The sequence below is a fragment of the Rhinolophus hipposideros genome (assembly GCF_964194185.1).
Source record: "Rhinolophus hipposideros genome assembly, chromosome: 1".
Taxonomy (NCBI): domain Eukaryota; kingdom Metazoa; phylum Chordata; class Mammalia; order Chiroptera; family Rhinolophidae; genus Rhinolophus; species Rhinolophus hipposideros.
Window position 1 is genome coordinate 76,895,150 of NC_138047.1, and position 16,759 is coordinate 76,911,908.

Below are 16,759 nucleotides of genomic sequence, written 5' to 3' on the forward strand. Positions count from 1 at the left end.
ACCAGAATGGGGCCAGTAGCAGTGTTTAAAGGAATTAAGAGAAATAGACATATTTAAGACATATTTAGGAGGATATGGTCATTGATTAAAAGGATAAGTGGCGTGAAGAGGGGATGCAATCAAGATGCTGCTTCTTCATTTGAAAGGCTTCCTAAGTGGTTTTTAAAGGTATTTAAAGTATAAATACCTTTAAAAACATAGTAGTAACATATCTCTTTTCTGTTGCCTAGCAAAACTTCAGGTAAAAGGCTCCGAAAGTATTTATTTATCTAGTGGCTGTGGCAAAATTTGACACTTTCTTTGGATAATACTGGGTTTGGATAACATCCAGGCATATATTTGAAGACTTGTATGTGATTTGTTCATGGGATATAACTATGAAAAATAATAGTTTACAGTGATACAGTACTTTGCATTTCTTTTCAAAGATCTCCTTCATTCATTATTTCATTTTGTACTCACCAAAACCTGTGAAAGGCAAAATTATCCCCATTGTACAAACTTAGAACACATCGGCTCACAAAGTTTTAATAACTAAGTTCATCCTGGCTGTAGGCAGCAGAACATGGATAGCACTTTGGCTTTTCAGGTCCTCATTCAGAGGCAATACAGAGTTAAGCATTTTTTTTTTCTCACTAGGTGATAGTTTTCAGAAATCCAGAATACACAGTATGAGTGAAAACTCTAGAATTTATAAAGAAAATTGAGGGGGACCAAAGTTTTGCCACCCCAAAATAGGCCTTTTGGATATTAACTTGAAGTTGGTTATTGAGAAACAAAAGACTCAGAAAGAACCTTTGAACCTCTTCTTTCTTACCTAAAGGAATTCAGATAAAAACAAAAAGAAAACTGCTTCAGGAAGGGAACCCCATAGCATAATCACCTTAGTACCTATGAGTGAACCCATATGTGACAGACAGGAAGAAGTATAACAAAGCCTGTTTCCCCGTGTCCCATTGTTTCTGGGTGGCTAGTAAGAATTTGTTTACTGTACATTTGCTCTTTCTCATACCTGTTAATTGCCTGCTTTCCCATTTGGAATCTCAGACCCTTGGCCCCTTTCTCCTTTGACCAGAATAGCATATAAGCCCCAATGTGTTTTGAGTCTCATATCTTACGACACCTCCCGCACTTATATCTGTAACAAACCACATTTTCTCCTGTTAATTTGTCTCTATTAATTTGATTCTTAGCCCACCTAAAAGAATTTAGAAAGTGGAAGGAAAGTTGTGTTTATTTTTAATGCCCCCACAAGATGTATGAACTGCTAATTAGGTAACAAATTACTTAATTATAATTTGGAAGGTCATGGTAATTTTCCTTAATATATGTAGTACAAGCTATCTCTATTCAAGCAAAATGAAATAGTGGGTTGATCAATGTCTCTCAAACATTATCAAGTAAAGGATCATTTAGGTTATCCAGGTAATATTCCAATAAACCTTAGGGTTATTTTCAGTTTTTTTTTTTTTGTTCTGCATTGCTCCTTTTTGTACTTAAAGGTGAAGACATTATTCTCTATTTTGTTTTTGCCTGAAGAGCTTATACGACACTGAGTTGAGTGCACTCAAAACTGTTAGGAGCTCAAAGATGCAAATGCATAAAAAATGCTTTTCAAAACCCAGCTTAGCTTTAGAAGGTAACTTGCTGAGAAAATACTTACAGCCATGAAATGACGTTATTCAGCTCTGTGAGGTGCTGGCTGGAAAGCTACAATGTCTTTTCTTAAAGGGCTACATTTGTTTATAGACAGACAATTACAAGTGGCTGAAATTTTGTGAAAATATCCACTTATATAGGTCTCTTGGTTGGCCTACTTATGTATGTACAAACAGGTTGTTTTTTGACATGAGGGCCAGAGAACTGATGATAAACAAAATGTCACTGTTAATCTAGATATAAAATTACTAATGGCCATCAGTTGGCTTTTTTCAGGTTTAATCAGTTTGAAGAATAAATTAGTGGTGCTTTGAAAATCTCATGAAATATAATTCCTGTATAAAAGCCAATTACTTTTTATTTTCTAAAGCACAGAATTAAATGAAAGCTAATACAGAATTTAAATATTATTATATGTTATGAAATACAACCACACATACATATACAAACATACAGCCTACATGCGCATATGTTTATTATATACAGAGGGTGCCAAAAAATGTATATACATTTTAAGAAAGGAAAAGACTGTATTAAAATTGTAATAATATATACTGATAACAAAAGATGAGTGCAAGTCACGTGTATATATTTTTGGCACCCTCCCCCCACTATAGTTTCTAAATGATCTAAAGGGCAAAAGCCTATTCTACACACTTTATCAAGCGGAGAACTCAACAGTAATTTATTTGTAAATTTGAAAATGGGGTAAGAGGGATGAGATGGTGGGAAGACAAATGAAATGCCAGACATGAGTGTGAAAGACCATCTTACTATATGATTTCTTAATTGGGATTACAATGTTGACGACTTTGAGAGAGAATTTATTTAAGAGAAACAAGTCTTATTTTCCAGGATAGGAAATTTTAGAAACAGCCTTTATTATGACTATTAATAAAGTGTCATATTCAGTACTGTAGGCTTTCTTGCATCACTGAGATTCAAGGAAAAATTCCATAACTAGTGAGTCAGAAAGCTTGGCTTTTACTGAGAAATGGTTAAATAAGACAGAGGAGACTGGTAGCTAATCAGTTGGGTGGACTTTTACGGACATTATCTTGAAAGTTTGTTTCCAGGATAGGAAACTTGAACTGGTCAGAAATAGTTTTTATCCCAAACTAATTTCGTCGAGTGAATAGTAAGAATTTTCTTTCTTGTAACAATTTCAAAGGAATAAAATAGAGGAAAGAAGTGGGTTCATCAAATGAAGGGCAAATGATCTGATCACACACACACACACACACGTCCCTCAAGAGAAGGTAGGAGAGGTTATGAGAAGGGGATAAGAAAGAGGAAAACATTCGTGATCTTCATTTTTGTTTTTTCAATATTTACTTTCTTTACCCCAGAAAAATTATCTTTATTTTTAAATAAATCAATAAATCAATAAATGATGGTATATGAGCTATTTTAAAAACATTGTAGAATAACCACCAATGAAGACATTCTTTAATTTGGAGACTTCTGTTTTTTTCAGGAGGCATTTTCTTCCTAATAAACAAACTTGGTGCTTCTTTGAGCCATTCTAGAAGCTCTGATACGACTGCACTATCCCATGCAAGATTGAAAACATGTTTCTTAACGGCATATCTATTGAACAACATGAGATAACTCAAAGGAGTTATAATGCCAAGATTCACTTGTAATGAATCTTTAATATCATTAATATTTAGAGCATTTGCTGAGAAGATGAAGCTGTCATCCCTTTTTGAGAGTAAATTGAGTAGAAATGTCCTCTAAATATTCTGTGGGACCCCCTGTTTTGTCCTTATTTCCTCACTCTATTCCCCGAGGTGGTCACAGCTGTACCAAAATTCAGTGCTCTGGGTTTCAATGTGGTACCCATATTCTGAAGTCATCTTTTTGATTGCCTGCTCTGCGTGATCATTCTACCCAAACACAGGAGGGCAGCATCAGGCTGGGAGACGACATGCTCCCATGGGTTTTGCTTAGCTTGTCCAGGTGTAACAGTGCAAAAACTTCACTTCTTTAAAAATGACTTTGTCTCTTTTCCTTCTCCTTGATTCAAACTGGCTTTGGTTAGTCTAATAGCACCAGGACTCATTTGCTTCTTTTCTCTCCTTATCCTTCCATCTTTGCACACACGGCACCACCACTCCTCTGATCATTAAGCCCTTAGGACATCAAATTCTGGTTGGCATCAAACAATCTTAGGAACAAAGCCTCGGGTCTCTTGACCACAGCGACAGTTTCCCTCAAACTAAACATAAGGTCTTGACCTCAGCTGTGTTTCAGCTCCAGACCCATGAAGGCAGAACAACCCTACTGGCCACGTCCCCTTGAAACTAGGCAGAATGACTCCATGACTGATGTCAGGACCTGATGCAGTCATCACTGCCTCCTGCCCCAGCCCTGACCAATCAGAAGAGCTCACGACCCCAGTTCCCTTAGCTACCATGGCTAGTGCGTTTTCCTAGAGGCCATCAGAAAGTCACGTCTTTGAGAGCTAGTTCACCTGTGTCTCAGGGCTTGGGGCCATTTTCTTAAATAAACCCTTACTTTCTTTGCTGTAAACCCCTTTTTGTGTCTTGTTTGGCTTTGAGGCAGGCAGGCAAATGAACCCCCTTTAGTTCGGTGACAGTTTCATTAGGTCTTAGGGTTTTTTTTTTTTTAATTGTATGATTGCTTTCTGCATGAAGCCTCCACCCAAGGCATTCGTGAAAAATGAAGAAGTACCAGAGTAAAGATGAAGTTTTCTGATCAAAATTACATGTTCTGAAAATACACATGAGTCTGTGTGAGATGTTATTTCAGCATCTTATTAAAAGCATAGGGTTGTATAACTCCCCTTTTGTTCAATAACTGGTACCTTTCTACTGAATCTGAAACTAAAACTTACAGCTCAGAATATTTTAACTATGGAAGATAAATATTTTGATACTGTGGTTTATAATGTGGATGAAAAAGGAGTTCTATGGAAAGTAACCTCACAGGGTAATCTGATCATAAATTTCTAACTGAGCAGATCGCACTAGGTAGTCACACTCCAGGCATATAATTTCTGTAGTAAAAGGTTATCTATTCCTTAAGCAATCTTTGTTCCGTTGCATCTAGGTTAACACACATTTGAAATGCCTGTCTTCAGAGTCCTCCTTCTAAATTGTGACCACCTTCAAGAGAGCACATAATTTTAACTATCCTGTAATCTGATTTCTGCCTTGCTTTTTCCCCCTTCAGGACTTCATGAACCTATTCCTTTTGTTCCCTCCTTAATTCCTAATGCATAAAAGAAGCTGCAAACTGTCATTTCTTTGAAGCATTTTTCTCAGTCTGTTGAGATCTTGCTTCCAGGGGTATCTTCTGTTTCATTCAAATAAATATTTATAAAAAGTCTTTACAGGTTAGGATGTTCCTATGGTGACAATAATAAAATATATATATATATATATATATATATATATATGTATATATATATATATATATATATATATATATATATATATCTAGTCTTCATCCCTGTTTCTGGCACACAGCTCCTAAAACCCTTGGTTTCCTAAGTGATAACAATCAAGATATCTTTTGTTCTATTAATGAGGTGATTTTTGGGATGCACCTAAAATGGGGGCTGGTTGCCAGGAGAATCGACTAAGGGATTAGAGGACTGGAACTTTCAATCCTACACCCCTGACGTCCTGGGAGGGGCAAGGGGCTGGAGGTTGAGTTTAATCACCAATGACCAATGATTTAATCAATCATGCCTATGTAATGAAGCCTCCATAAAAACCCAAAAGGATGGGGTTCGGAGACCTTCCTGGTTGGTGAACACGTGGAGATGTTGGGAGAGTGGAACACATGGAGAGGGCATGGCAGCTCCTTGCCCTTTTCCCATAACTTGCCCTAGACATCTCTTCCACCTGACTGTTCTTGAGTTATACTCTTTTATAACAAATCAGTGATCTAGTACGTAAAATATTTTTTTCTGAATTCTGTGAGCAGCTTTAGTAAATTAATAGAACCCAAGGAGGGGGATCATGGGAACCTCTGAGCCAGTCAGAAGTGCAGGTAACAACCTGGACTACTGGGGAGCAGTCTTGCAGACTGAATCCTTAACCAGCGGGATTTGATACTATTTTTAGGTAGATGTCAGAATTGAATTAAGTTGTAGGACACTCAGCTGCTGTCAGAGGATTGGTTGCTGGTGTAGTGCATCCACCCCTTGTCTCTCCCTGTCCCCCCAACCATTCCACACATTGGAATTGGATCCAGAAACACAAAAAGAAATAGGAAAGATACTAGGTATAGAAGATGCTATTATTATTTTTCCTATGGCTAAAATTTCTTATCTTTAAAAGACACTGTTATACTATGAAATTTAAAATATTAATGAAGTAATGTATGAAATCATGATTAAATCGTCTCTTTGATTTGTGAGTTTGAATGATGAGAAGGCAACAAGATGGTATCCATATGTCAATGATTTCTAGGTGCTGAGTATTTGTTAACAAATGTGGGGTGTCTGGAAATTATTATTGTAGGTGTTAGGGCCTGGGTGACAAGACCTACTACAAGAACCCTGATTCTGGTCTCAGGCTGCAAGGAAGCGGTGGACTTGGGGAATTTGACTTTCATCTGGTCTGTATTCCACACCGAGGGAGGTGGCTCCTTCAGGTAGAACTAAAAAACCCTTGGCCTGAAGAAAACAATTTCTACATTTATTTAGGCCAAACTTTTCTCTAGTTAGTATCTGACAAAAAGGTGTTCATATGGTGAGCATAAGACAACAGGCTCTACTAGCAATTCATTTGGCCCTGGCTGATACTTCCAAATTTGCTTTAAATATATTTTGCTGAATCTGAAGAGGATTTTGCTTGTTCTAAAATTATGCGTTATTTAATGTATAAGATGGAAAAAAGTGACATAATGTTAAGACCCTAGGGTCCTAACACCCTAAAATGTATCTCTGTTTCAGAGTAAATATGCATCTTAGAAAAGAAGAAATGTAGTTTGCTAACTTCTCCCTCTGTGCCTGAGTCCAAGTCTTCCCTAGTTGAGAAGCCCTAAACCTCATCAAAGTGTTAAATGCACTACATATTTGACATAAGTGTACCCATTCTGGGAAGGTATAATTTCTAGAATGTTTACCAGAGAAAAAGCTTCAGACAGCATAGGGGATTCTAAGTAGTGTATGTGAATTTAAAGAGAAAGAGTTTATTGCTTGAGTTTTACAAATTCAGTCTTGTGCTTTACAGTGGATGTCTCTCTCTCTCCACCGACCCCAGCCTGCAGGAATCAGGTAACATACGGAGATTACTATGTCATGGGGACGTCCGCTTCTCTTCCTTGGACCTCCATGAGAGTATGTGGATGTGTGGGCAGATACTTTGTCGGATAATAGAAAATGTTCTTTTTGATAAGATATAATTAATCGTAGCAATTCTTTCCTTTGCCTCTAAGAGTTTTCCGTGGGAAAGAGTACCTACCTCGTTCTCCTGGTTTCCCAACTCCGTGTCTAAGCCGGGTTGCAATCTTCCTTGATGACATCTGCTTCTGAAGAGTTGGTAGAAACCTGCCTCCTCCCTCCTGACCAATAGCACTTGTTCACTTAACAATCATGTTTTGAGCACCTTCCATGTTCCAGGCACTATTATATTATGGAACATAACACGCACGGCGTGTTTGAGAAACAAGGCAGTGAGGCTGGAGTACAGTGGACAGGAGGAGAGTGGTAGGAAGTAAGAGCAGAGAAGTTGAGAAGGTAGGCCGATGTAAAAGGTTTGGGTGTTTTCTCTGAGTGCGACAGAAAGGCACTGAAAGAATTTGTACAAAACAATAACAAACTGACTTTGCTTTAAAAGGATCTCTTATTTCTACGTAGAGAAAAAAACTGTAGCATGAAAGGATGGAAGCAATGAGACCATTTAGAAGACTAGCACAATAATCGAAGAGAAAGGTCATGGCGGCTTGCGTTGGTGGAGGTGGTCAGAGGTGGTCAGGTCCAGGACATGTTTTGTAGGGAGAGCTGCCAGGTTTAGATTGGCTGTGGGAGGGGAATGCAGAAGGATGACTGAACGGACTTTGGCCTGAGTAACCTGAAAAACGAAGGGCCATTGGCTGAGATGGGGAAGCAATGTGGGCAGAGCCGTTCCAGCGGGAGAAGTAGGAGTTCAGTTTTAAACATTAAATCAGAGATGCCTAGTTGATATTCCAATTGGGCTTTCTGCAGTGTAAGGCTATATAAAGATGTTACAGAATGGCTAAATGTAGAGTATAAGTTTTATTACACTGATTAGCCTTCCATGTGTCACATTCCACACATTTATGGAGTGCAAGAGGGTGAGTTTGGCACCAGATACGTTCCACCATGTATACAGAATGTAAGACATTGACCTCTGGTGATGGCTTTGTGAACTGGAGTGAGCCATGAATACTGCTTATACACGTTTTTTAGAATTCAGTGGAAGTGACTGTTTTGAGCCTAGGCCTCAAGAGGCATTGCACTTTTACCGTCCCTTTTAGACACTTTCTTCTACCAAGAGAGTAAGCCTGGGACAGCCTGTGGCAGTGGAGGTGGGCAGCAGCATTCCTGCTCTGACCGGCCTTTACCTGACCTGCCAGCTGGCTGAAGAAGCCTGAGCAAGCCCAGTCAGGATCAGTTGAACCTGTTCAGATTAGCAGACCTGCTCACCTGACCCACTGACTCACGAAGCAATAACAAATGGCTCTTATTTAAAGCTACTGGATTTGGGGGTGGTTTATTACACAATAGCTAAGTGATTCAGAATATAAAGCGGCAAAATTGCTTCAGGACACTCATGTCGTGCAAAGCATTCCCTGATTTTTCTAAAGAGAATGACTTGACTGTTGTTGTAAAAATGATACATATGCTCATTCAGCAGTACTGAATAATACAGAACAAAGTATAAAACTCACACCACTCGTAGTTACATATCTGTTTATATTTATTTATGCATACATGTTTCAAACCACCTATAAAATAATAGATCAATTTATAAATGTAAACATTGCATTTACATGTTAAGAAATAATTTTACTCAAACTCTTCAGGTGTATATTTGATTGACTAATTAAAAAAAAATTGTTACACCTGCTTTCTGAGTTACCTAACAGCTGTCCAGAGAACATCGTGTTGACTGGAAGGTTATTTGAGATGCAGAATTCTGTGAAGCCTGCCTAATGTTTCCACTGGAGATTTTTTTAAAAGTGCTGAGTACATATTTCCATGTTATTAGGAGAGTTGTTTACTCATTTATCCTGTTTGTATATATTTGTGGCCTCAAAAATGTTACTACTCAATTGATTTTAAGTTTTTTAAGGCAAATGTTAACTGAATGGTGAATAATTTTTATAAAATATGTGAATATATTTAAAAACAACATGATGCAGAGAACACCTAAGTTAAGATAAAACATCACCTGTATGTTTGAACATTGTGTCTGATCTTCCTCCCTAATTTCATACCTCTTTCTTCATTCTCAGAGGTAACTACAATATTGAAATTTTTTCTCCCCCACATTTCTTCTTAAACTTGTTTGTTTATTTATTTATTCATTTATATCTCAGGAACATTATTCCTGAGATTCACCCTTGGTGTTTTGTGTACCTATCATTCATTAATTCATTCATTTACTTTGCTGTTTGGTATTCCGTTACATAAATACAACATGACTAATTTATCCATGTATATTAATCAGGGAAATAATGCTAATTCCTGTCACAGTCTTAACATCACAGTTGCTAAATATGATATGGAGTTATTTGTCTTATTTAACAAACCGATGTGGATTAGTTTGTGACTTGATGGGAGAAGAGAATGAGGAGTGTCTGCTCCACGTAATCATTCAAAGATCTATCGCAATTTATCATGAGGCTCCTCCGGACTTTACTTGCATCATCCAGTCAACAGAGATAGAAAAAAAGGAGCGTAGAGAAGGCCTACTTGCTTTTAACTGCTCGAAACAGAACTTCTGCTCACTCTCTTTGTTAAGAAATAGTTAAAGGTTCCATATGGATGCAAGAAGACTCAAAAACATGTTTTTTCTTTCTTTGTGCTCAGAAGGAGAAAAAAGAATGTTTAATGAATCCATAACATTGTTTCTTTCATAGACTTCTCTTCTAGTCACTAGATATATATTTTATTTTTATTCTCTACTCACGTTCTTTCCAATTAAGGCAATCTAAATTCCTATCATAGTTAAAAATTTACATCTTTTTTCTCTTTTCTTCATAAGACTATGTCTTAAAAGGGCTTTGGTCCTTCAACAACTTTCTTTATGTTATGTCTCACTGTTTGGTTTCTAGAAGTGATCAGATTTTCCACTTCTTCAAGGTCCTAAATTTGTTGACTCTATTCCCTTTCAAATCAGCAAATTCTCTTCTGGGCTTATCTATTTCTGAAATAGTTAGCTGCCCACCTATAATGGTAGCCAACACACACTATTTCTTTCGTTTTTCTCTAACCACTTTCCATTATGTTTAACTTTCCTCAATACCCAGCATCCAGCTGCTCAGCTAATGACATATATTTAAGGATTTGTGAAAGCAACTTCTCATTTCAAAGTACAAATTACTATATTAGTCAGAATAAGCTAATAGCTGTCCAAAAAAATCAATGTGAAAATGTCAGTGGTTTCCTATACTTATTTCTTACTCACATCTTTGTTTAATTGGGTTTGTGGGTGACCCCAGTAGTAATACAGGGGAGCAGTTTCTTATTTCTGTGGCACTGCAATTTTCAACAAGTGACACATGTAGAATGGGAAGAAAATGTGGAAAGTTGCATGAGTAATTGATCATTTTTATCATTTCCATCCACAATGCCTTTATATTATAAAAAGTCTGGAGTGATAAATATCAAGTGTTTCTCTCTAGGAGGTAGCTTTATGAGTATTTAAAATTTTCTTTCTTTCTTTCTTTGTTCTTTCACTTCTTTGCTTGTTCTAAGATTTCTGGAGGAAACATTATATCCCCTTTGTATTAATGAAAAAAATTATGATTGAATAACTTACTTCAGATATAAAGGAGTGAATTTTACCGCATGAGCTAAGCATTAAAAACTAAACCTGGTTAGAAAGGCACATCTGGAGAAAGCTTTTGAGTATTTGGATATTTTAGGTAAAAAGTTCATGTAGTTCTTCACTATGGCAGCTATTGAGCTCTGATTGATCTCAGGTTTTAAAAAGGGACATTGCAAACTATTAGAAGGGCTAATGTCTTTTGTTATTGTCATGTTATGCCTTTGAAGACCATATGTTTAACTACTTATCTGCTCTATGTATTCTTGTATGCTTTGTTTCTATGTTTCTTAGAGAAACTTCATACTTGGTCCAATATAGTCTTTATTGCAATTAAAAAAATTATTTAATACGCATTGTAGGCTTTATCACAGTGGGAGTTACAGTAGAAGCTTAGGACATGTATCTTGTCCTGAGGTCCCACACAAAATGAACACCACTAGTGGTGGAATGGTAAAGGAAGAAAGCAAACAAGTATGAGAAATCATATGGGCGAATTAGCATTTAAATGAGAAGTTACAGGTGTGGAAGAATTATCTGGTTTTAGGATTTTAAAATATGTATCCTTTTCACTTGGCTTCACATCTCTCAAACATTTTATTTCTATTGTCAACATACAACAATGTGTAATCCCATTCAGTAACATCAGGAATAAGCTTACGCTTCGGCAGGTATTGAGCATATTTTGTTGTTCTTGTTATTGGTCAGAGTGACATTGTCCTTTGTGACTTATTTTTTATCACAGAGTGTAGCAGAAACAGGAAATAATCTCAGGTATTTATTGTTCTGTGTAGGAATGTGGGAGGATGCTAGGGACCTTGACAGGTGATTAGAATATACCCCAGACACATTTTATTTCTTCTGAGGGAGCTGTGCTTGTCCTGTTATTTGGGGGAGACTACGAGGGGCTTAGAACCAGATCTAAACTCAGAAAAGATCTAGCTACAAGAAATGGGAGGAAGTCCAGAAATAAGAAAACTCTCCAGATGGTGGACATATTATATTTAATGAGTACTTTTGTTTCAAATACTTATTGAAAATACTAAGCTAAGTCTAGTGGGGATTTTGCGTATATTTGGATTTTAAGTAGAGATGGATATTTACTTTTTATAATGTCAATTATATCTGAATAAAAATAAGTATGAAACCATTAAGATAAAGTAACAAATGTGGGAATAAAGCATGAGAAGTTTCCTAATAATGCATATGAATATAAAATTAATTTAGCTATTTGTTAGCCAAATCAGCCTGTTGTGTGAATATAAATTTCTCACTATGAGACTGAAAACATATAACACAGATGACTCTAATCCTGCCAGCAGTTTTACCTTTTTAGGAAAAAAATTGTTACAGAATACAGCTTGAATGTTCAGACCATCTCAGCTAGCTATATAGATACTGTTTCATAGCTTTTATAGGTTTTATAGCAATAAAAACTTCAACACATAAATTATACATTCTCTCTCTGGTGTGTATTACTGAAGCCTATGAATCAGTAGTTCTAAGCTTTTTTTTAGGTCAAGAACACTTCTGAGAATCTAATGAAAGGTATGAAGTTCCTTTCCAGGAATATGCATAATTTTTCATAGAACATTTCTTGTAGACCCTACCCCAGGAGCCTCTTTACAGAAACTCTATTCTCAATCATGGTTTTCCTTGTTGGTTTTCGGATCATCTGGGGACAACTAGAGCCATAAGTGTTGCCCAGCTCCACCCTGGCATTCCCTGCTCCTGTCTTATTGCTGTCTATAGCAAGCAGTGTGGAAGCAGGAGAAAAGTATTGAATTTGAGGCTGTATTTCTCTCTGGAATAAGAATAGAAAATCAATTACTCATCTATCCATCCATTTAACAAACACTTAGTAGATATTAATATAAAAAGCACTATGATATATAAGATAATTAAACCATAATAAGCCCAGAAGTGTTATTCACACTATTAGTTTATTTACAAAGTAGAGATTCCTAAAAGCAAAAAGATAGAATTATATTAGTTACACTTATTTATGTGGAATGGCATGTTGTATGCAGAAATGTCTCATAAATAGTAAAATGTCCTTCAAATATTTTAATTTTATCTTGATCTTAAGAAACTGAAGTCAACGAAGATCACAGTGTGAAAAAAGCCAGGAGATTTTTCTATGGGAAATAGGAGTTACAAACTAACAGAGACTCCAAACCAAACCTGATCTAAGGGAGAAAAGGACATTGATTATGGAATTGTTAACTACAAGACTTAGGAGATACTTTCTGAATTACAGTATAAATTGATATTTAGAAGCCATCTTTTTCAAATATAAAATTAAGGCCAGTTATAAAAATATAGTTACAGTTTAGCTGTAGAATATAGGTGGGTCCATGCTCTCCCATGAAAATTATTTCAAAAAAATAATCATCCAGGGAAAAATAGGTCAAAACTCTCAGAAACTTTCACACATGGCCAAATGTGTTATAGTAGATTTTCTAAAAATAGTGTTAAAAACCTAACCTTGATAGCCAGCAGGAAACCAATAGAAAGAACACTCAAATTAATTACAGGGAAAATGCATTTCTGTATGTATGGGTTTCCTAGGGTTGCCATAATAAATTACCACAAACTTTTTGATGTAAAACAACAGAAATTTATTCTCTCACAGTTCTGGAGGCTAGAAGTCTGAAGTCAAGGTGTCATCTGGGCCATGCTCCCTCTGAAGGCTGTAGGGAAGAGTCCTTCCTTGTCTTTTCCTAGCCTCTGGTGGCTCCCAGCAACTGGTGGTGGTCCTTGGCTTATAGCTGGATCACTCCACTCTGCCTCCATCTTCATGTAGCCTTTTTCTTTGAATCTCTCTGTGTATTCTCCTTTTCAATTTCTTTATATGAGGCCCACACTAATCCAGGATGATTTGATCTTGAGGTCCTACCTCAATTGTATCTGCAAAGATCCTTATTCCAAATCCTAACGTTCCAAGTGGACATAATTTGGGGGACCACTGGCCAAGTAACAAAGACATTTTAATGTTGATTGACCTCAGCAAAGAGAGGACAAATATTATTTTAAAATTCAGAACTTATTCCTATAAATTGTCTCTCCTGAGGAATATATGGAAATTAAATCACACCTGTTTCCATCTGGTAAAAGTTTAAACATCTTGTCATATAATAATTCATGCACAAAGGCAAGGGATGTCTGGATAGATCCTGGCACTGATAAAACGTGTGCTTATGATTGCTGGAATAGAACTTTCCAATTGAACTCTACTACACTGTAATTAAAGAGGTTATCTAAATCCATTTATGTCATAAAAAAATCAAGAAAATAGTGACTGAATCTTAAAGCAATCTTGAAGACTTGTTTTACTATCCTCTTTTTGTTTACGTGAGCTGAATTGTGTGATCAAGATAATGTTCCATTGCAATGACAAAAACCCAAATAAACTAGTCTAAAATTGGGAATTTACTGAATCATGCATGTGGCTAACAATTCCAAGAGGTTAGGATTGTCTTTAAAAACACTATGGATTCGTGGCGGCCGGATGGCTCAGTTGGTTAGTGCGTGAGCTCTGAACGACAGGGTTGCTGGTTCAATTCCCACATGGGCCAGTGAGCTGCCCCCTTCACAACTAGATTGAAGACAATGAGCTGCTGCTGAGTTTCTAGAGGGGTGGCTGGATGGCTCAATTGGTTAGAGAGTTAGCTCTCAACAACAAGGTTGACAGTTTGATTCCGCATGGGATGGTGGGCTGTGCCCCCTGCAACCAAAGATTGAAAACAATGACTGGACTTGAAGCTGAGCTGTGCCCTCCACAACTAGATTGAAGGACAATGACTTGGAGATGATGGGCCCTGGAGAAACACACACTATTCCCCAATATAAAAATAAATTAAACAAACAAGCAAACAAAAAAATACCCCACTATGGATTCAAAGAATAATATATTTTTCTTGCTCTATCTCTCTAGCCCACCTCTCCTCCATCACTTGGTTCTGTTTCCATTGGGGTGTTGGCTTTCAACAATAGATAGGCCTTTTCCATGTGGTAAGGGAAATGATGGCACATCCACAGAGATCTTCAGAATTAAACTATCCCAGTCAAGTTATTCACAACTGAGGAAAGAGATAGCATCCATTTATACAATTTCATAGAATGATTCTGATTGGCCTGGATTAGGTCACCTGCTGAGTTTTGGACCAATTATGTGGTGAAGGAGTGGTTGGGAGTTATTTTAGTCCGTTCAGGCTGCTGTGACAAAATAATGTAGACCAAGTGTCTTATAAACAACAGAAACTTATTTCTCACAGTTCTGGATACTGAAAATCCAAGATTAGAGTGCTAGTGTGGTCAAGGGCTGGTAAGGAGTCTCTTTCAGGTTGTAGATTGCTGGCTTGTTGTATCCTCATGTGTCCAACAACAGAGAACACAAGCAAGCTCTCAGATCATCCTTATAAGGGCACGGATGCCAATCATGATGGCTCCACCCTCATGCCCTCATCTAATCCTAATTACCCCACAAAGGCCCCACCGCAAGAGCAAATGTAGAAAGATAGGGTTTCTACAGGTGAATTTTAGGGACACAACACATGAAAACATTAGTACCATGTTCTCACTAAATAACATTAAACCTTTTTTATGCTGAATTTTGTGAAGATTCTAAAAGTATCAATAATAAACTTTCTAAAGCATGTCTAAATAACTTCTAAAGAGACCTTGAGCTAAAAATCACTATCCTTCCTCTAGCTTAGACGTGACTTTTAGAAGTCTTCTTTCTAACACATTTAAAAACATTGCTGTTAAGAGTGGATTAACTGTGACATTTGGAAATGTCAGAGGTAATTTTGGCTATGGCAATACTGGGCAATGCATCTCACCTATACGAAATACTATTTGTCGAGGGCCTAGGTGCTCATGACATTGCTAGACACCTTTTCTTTGTCCTTGTGTCAGCAAATAGGTTTTAGCACTGAAGCAATCCGCTCCTCACAAGGCAATTATCATTAGAAAATGTCACTGCATAAATTGTAGGATAAAAGAAAGAAAGGGATCTGATTAGTGGCTGATTCAGGAGAGGAGAGCTCATCCTTAGCAAAGCAGAGAGTCAGGAATCAAGAACTCATACCCTGCTTTTCACTTCTGTTGAAGTAACCTTAGCAGAGGGACTCATTTGAACCATGGAGTGGTTGATAGGATTTTCCAAAATTCCGGAACTACTCAATAAGAAGAGAAACACTTATACTGTTTGTTTAAAAATAGTTAATAGTTGATATGTTTTATTTTATGCAATTGATGCATTCTGGAACATAGATGTATAATAGCTATATTTATTGACTACGTCTAGGAGCCAGATTCTACCCCAAGTCCTTTACAAATCTACTATATATATAGTAATAGTTCTCATTGTATAAATGTAGAACTCTGAGGCAAATTTTGTAAGTTTCCCAAGGTCACCCTGCTAACGTACAAATTGAGATTCACACCAAGATCCATGTGACTCAATTCATCTTATCTTAGGCAAGCCTGGTAATTTTACATATCACTATATTGGATTCTTTGTAAAGCAGTCATGCCATTATTCATGTGTAGGCTTGATGTTCAATAAAATTAATATTCATTGAAACCAATTGTTGATAATAGGTCTGCCCTAAATTTTACTTCTCGATATAATCCAATGTCATGGTAGTTGAATGTTGCCTTCTTCCTCTTTCTTCAAGTTTTACAGTTTTTTGACCCAAGTATGCACATTTAAATGAGAGGGAGATGAGTTTTGAATGCTTCTCTGGAGAGATGTTAAAATTCCACTGGATTTCGGGTGGCCAGATTTAGCAAATATAAATTTAATTACATTCGAACTGTTGTATATCTGAAATTGAAATTTAATTGGGTAATTTTTATCTGGCAAGCCTCATTTGAGTTCCTCCAATTTGAATCTCTTTGGTATTTGCTTTTGTTTCCCTTGAATTTTATTTTCCTTTATTCAGTAGAGCATTATGTATACTTGATAAAGTACATTATAGAATGTACTTTAAAACTTTCTGACCAGGCCTTTAAGTTAGTTATCCTCTTTAGAGGTTTTAAGACTCAGTAGTTTAAGTGCATCATCAAACACCATCTACCATGTGATTTCTTATTTCAAG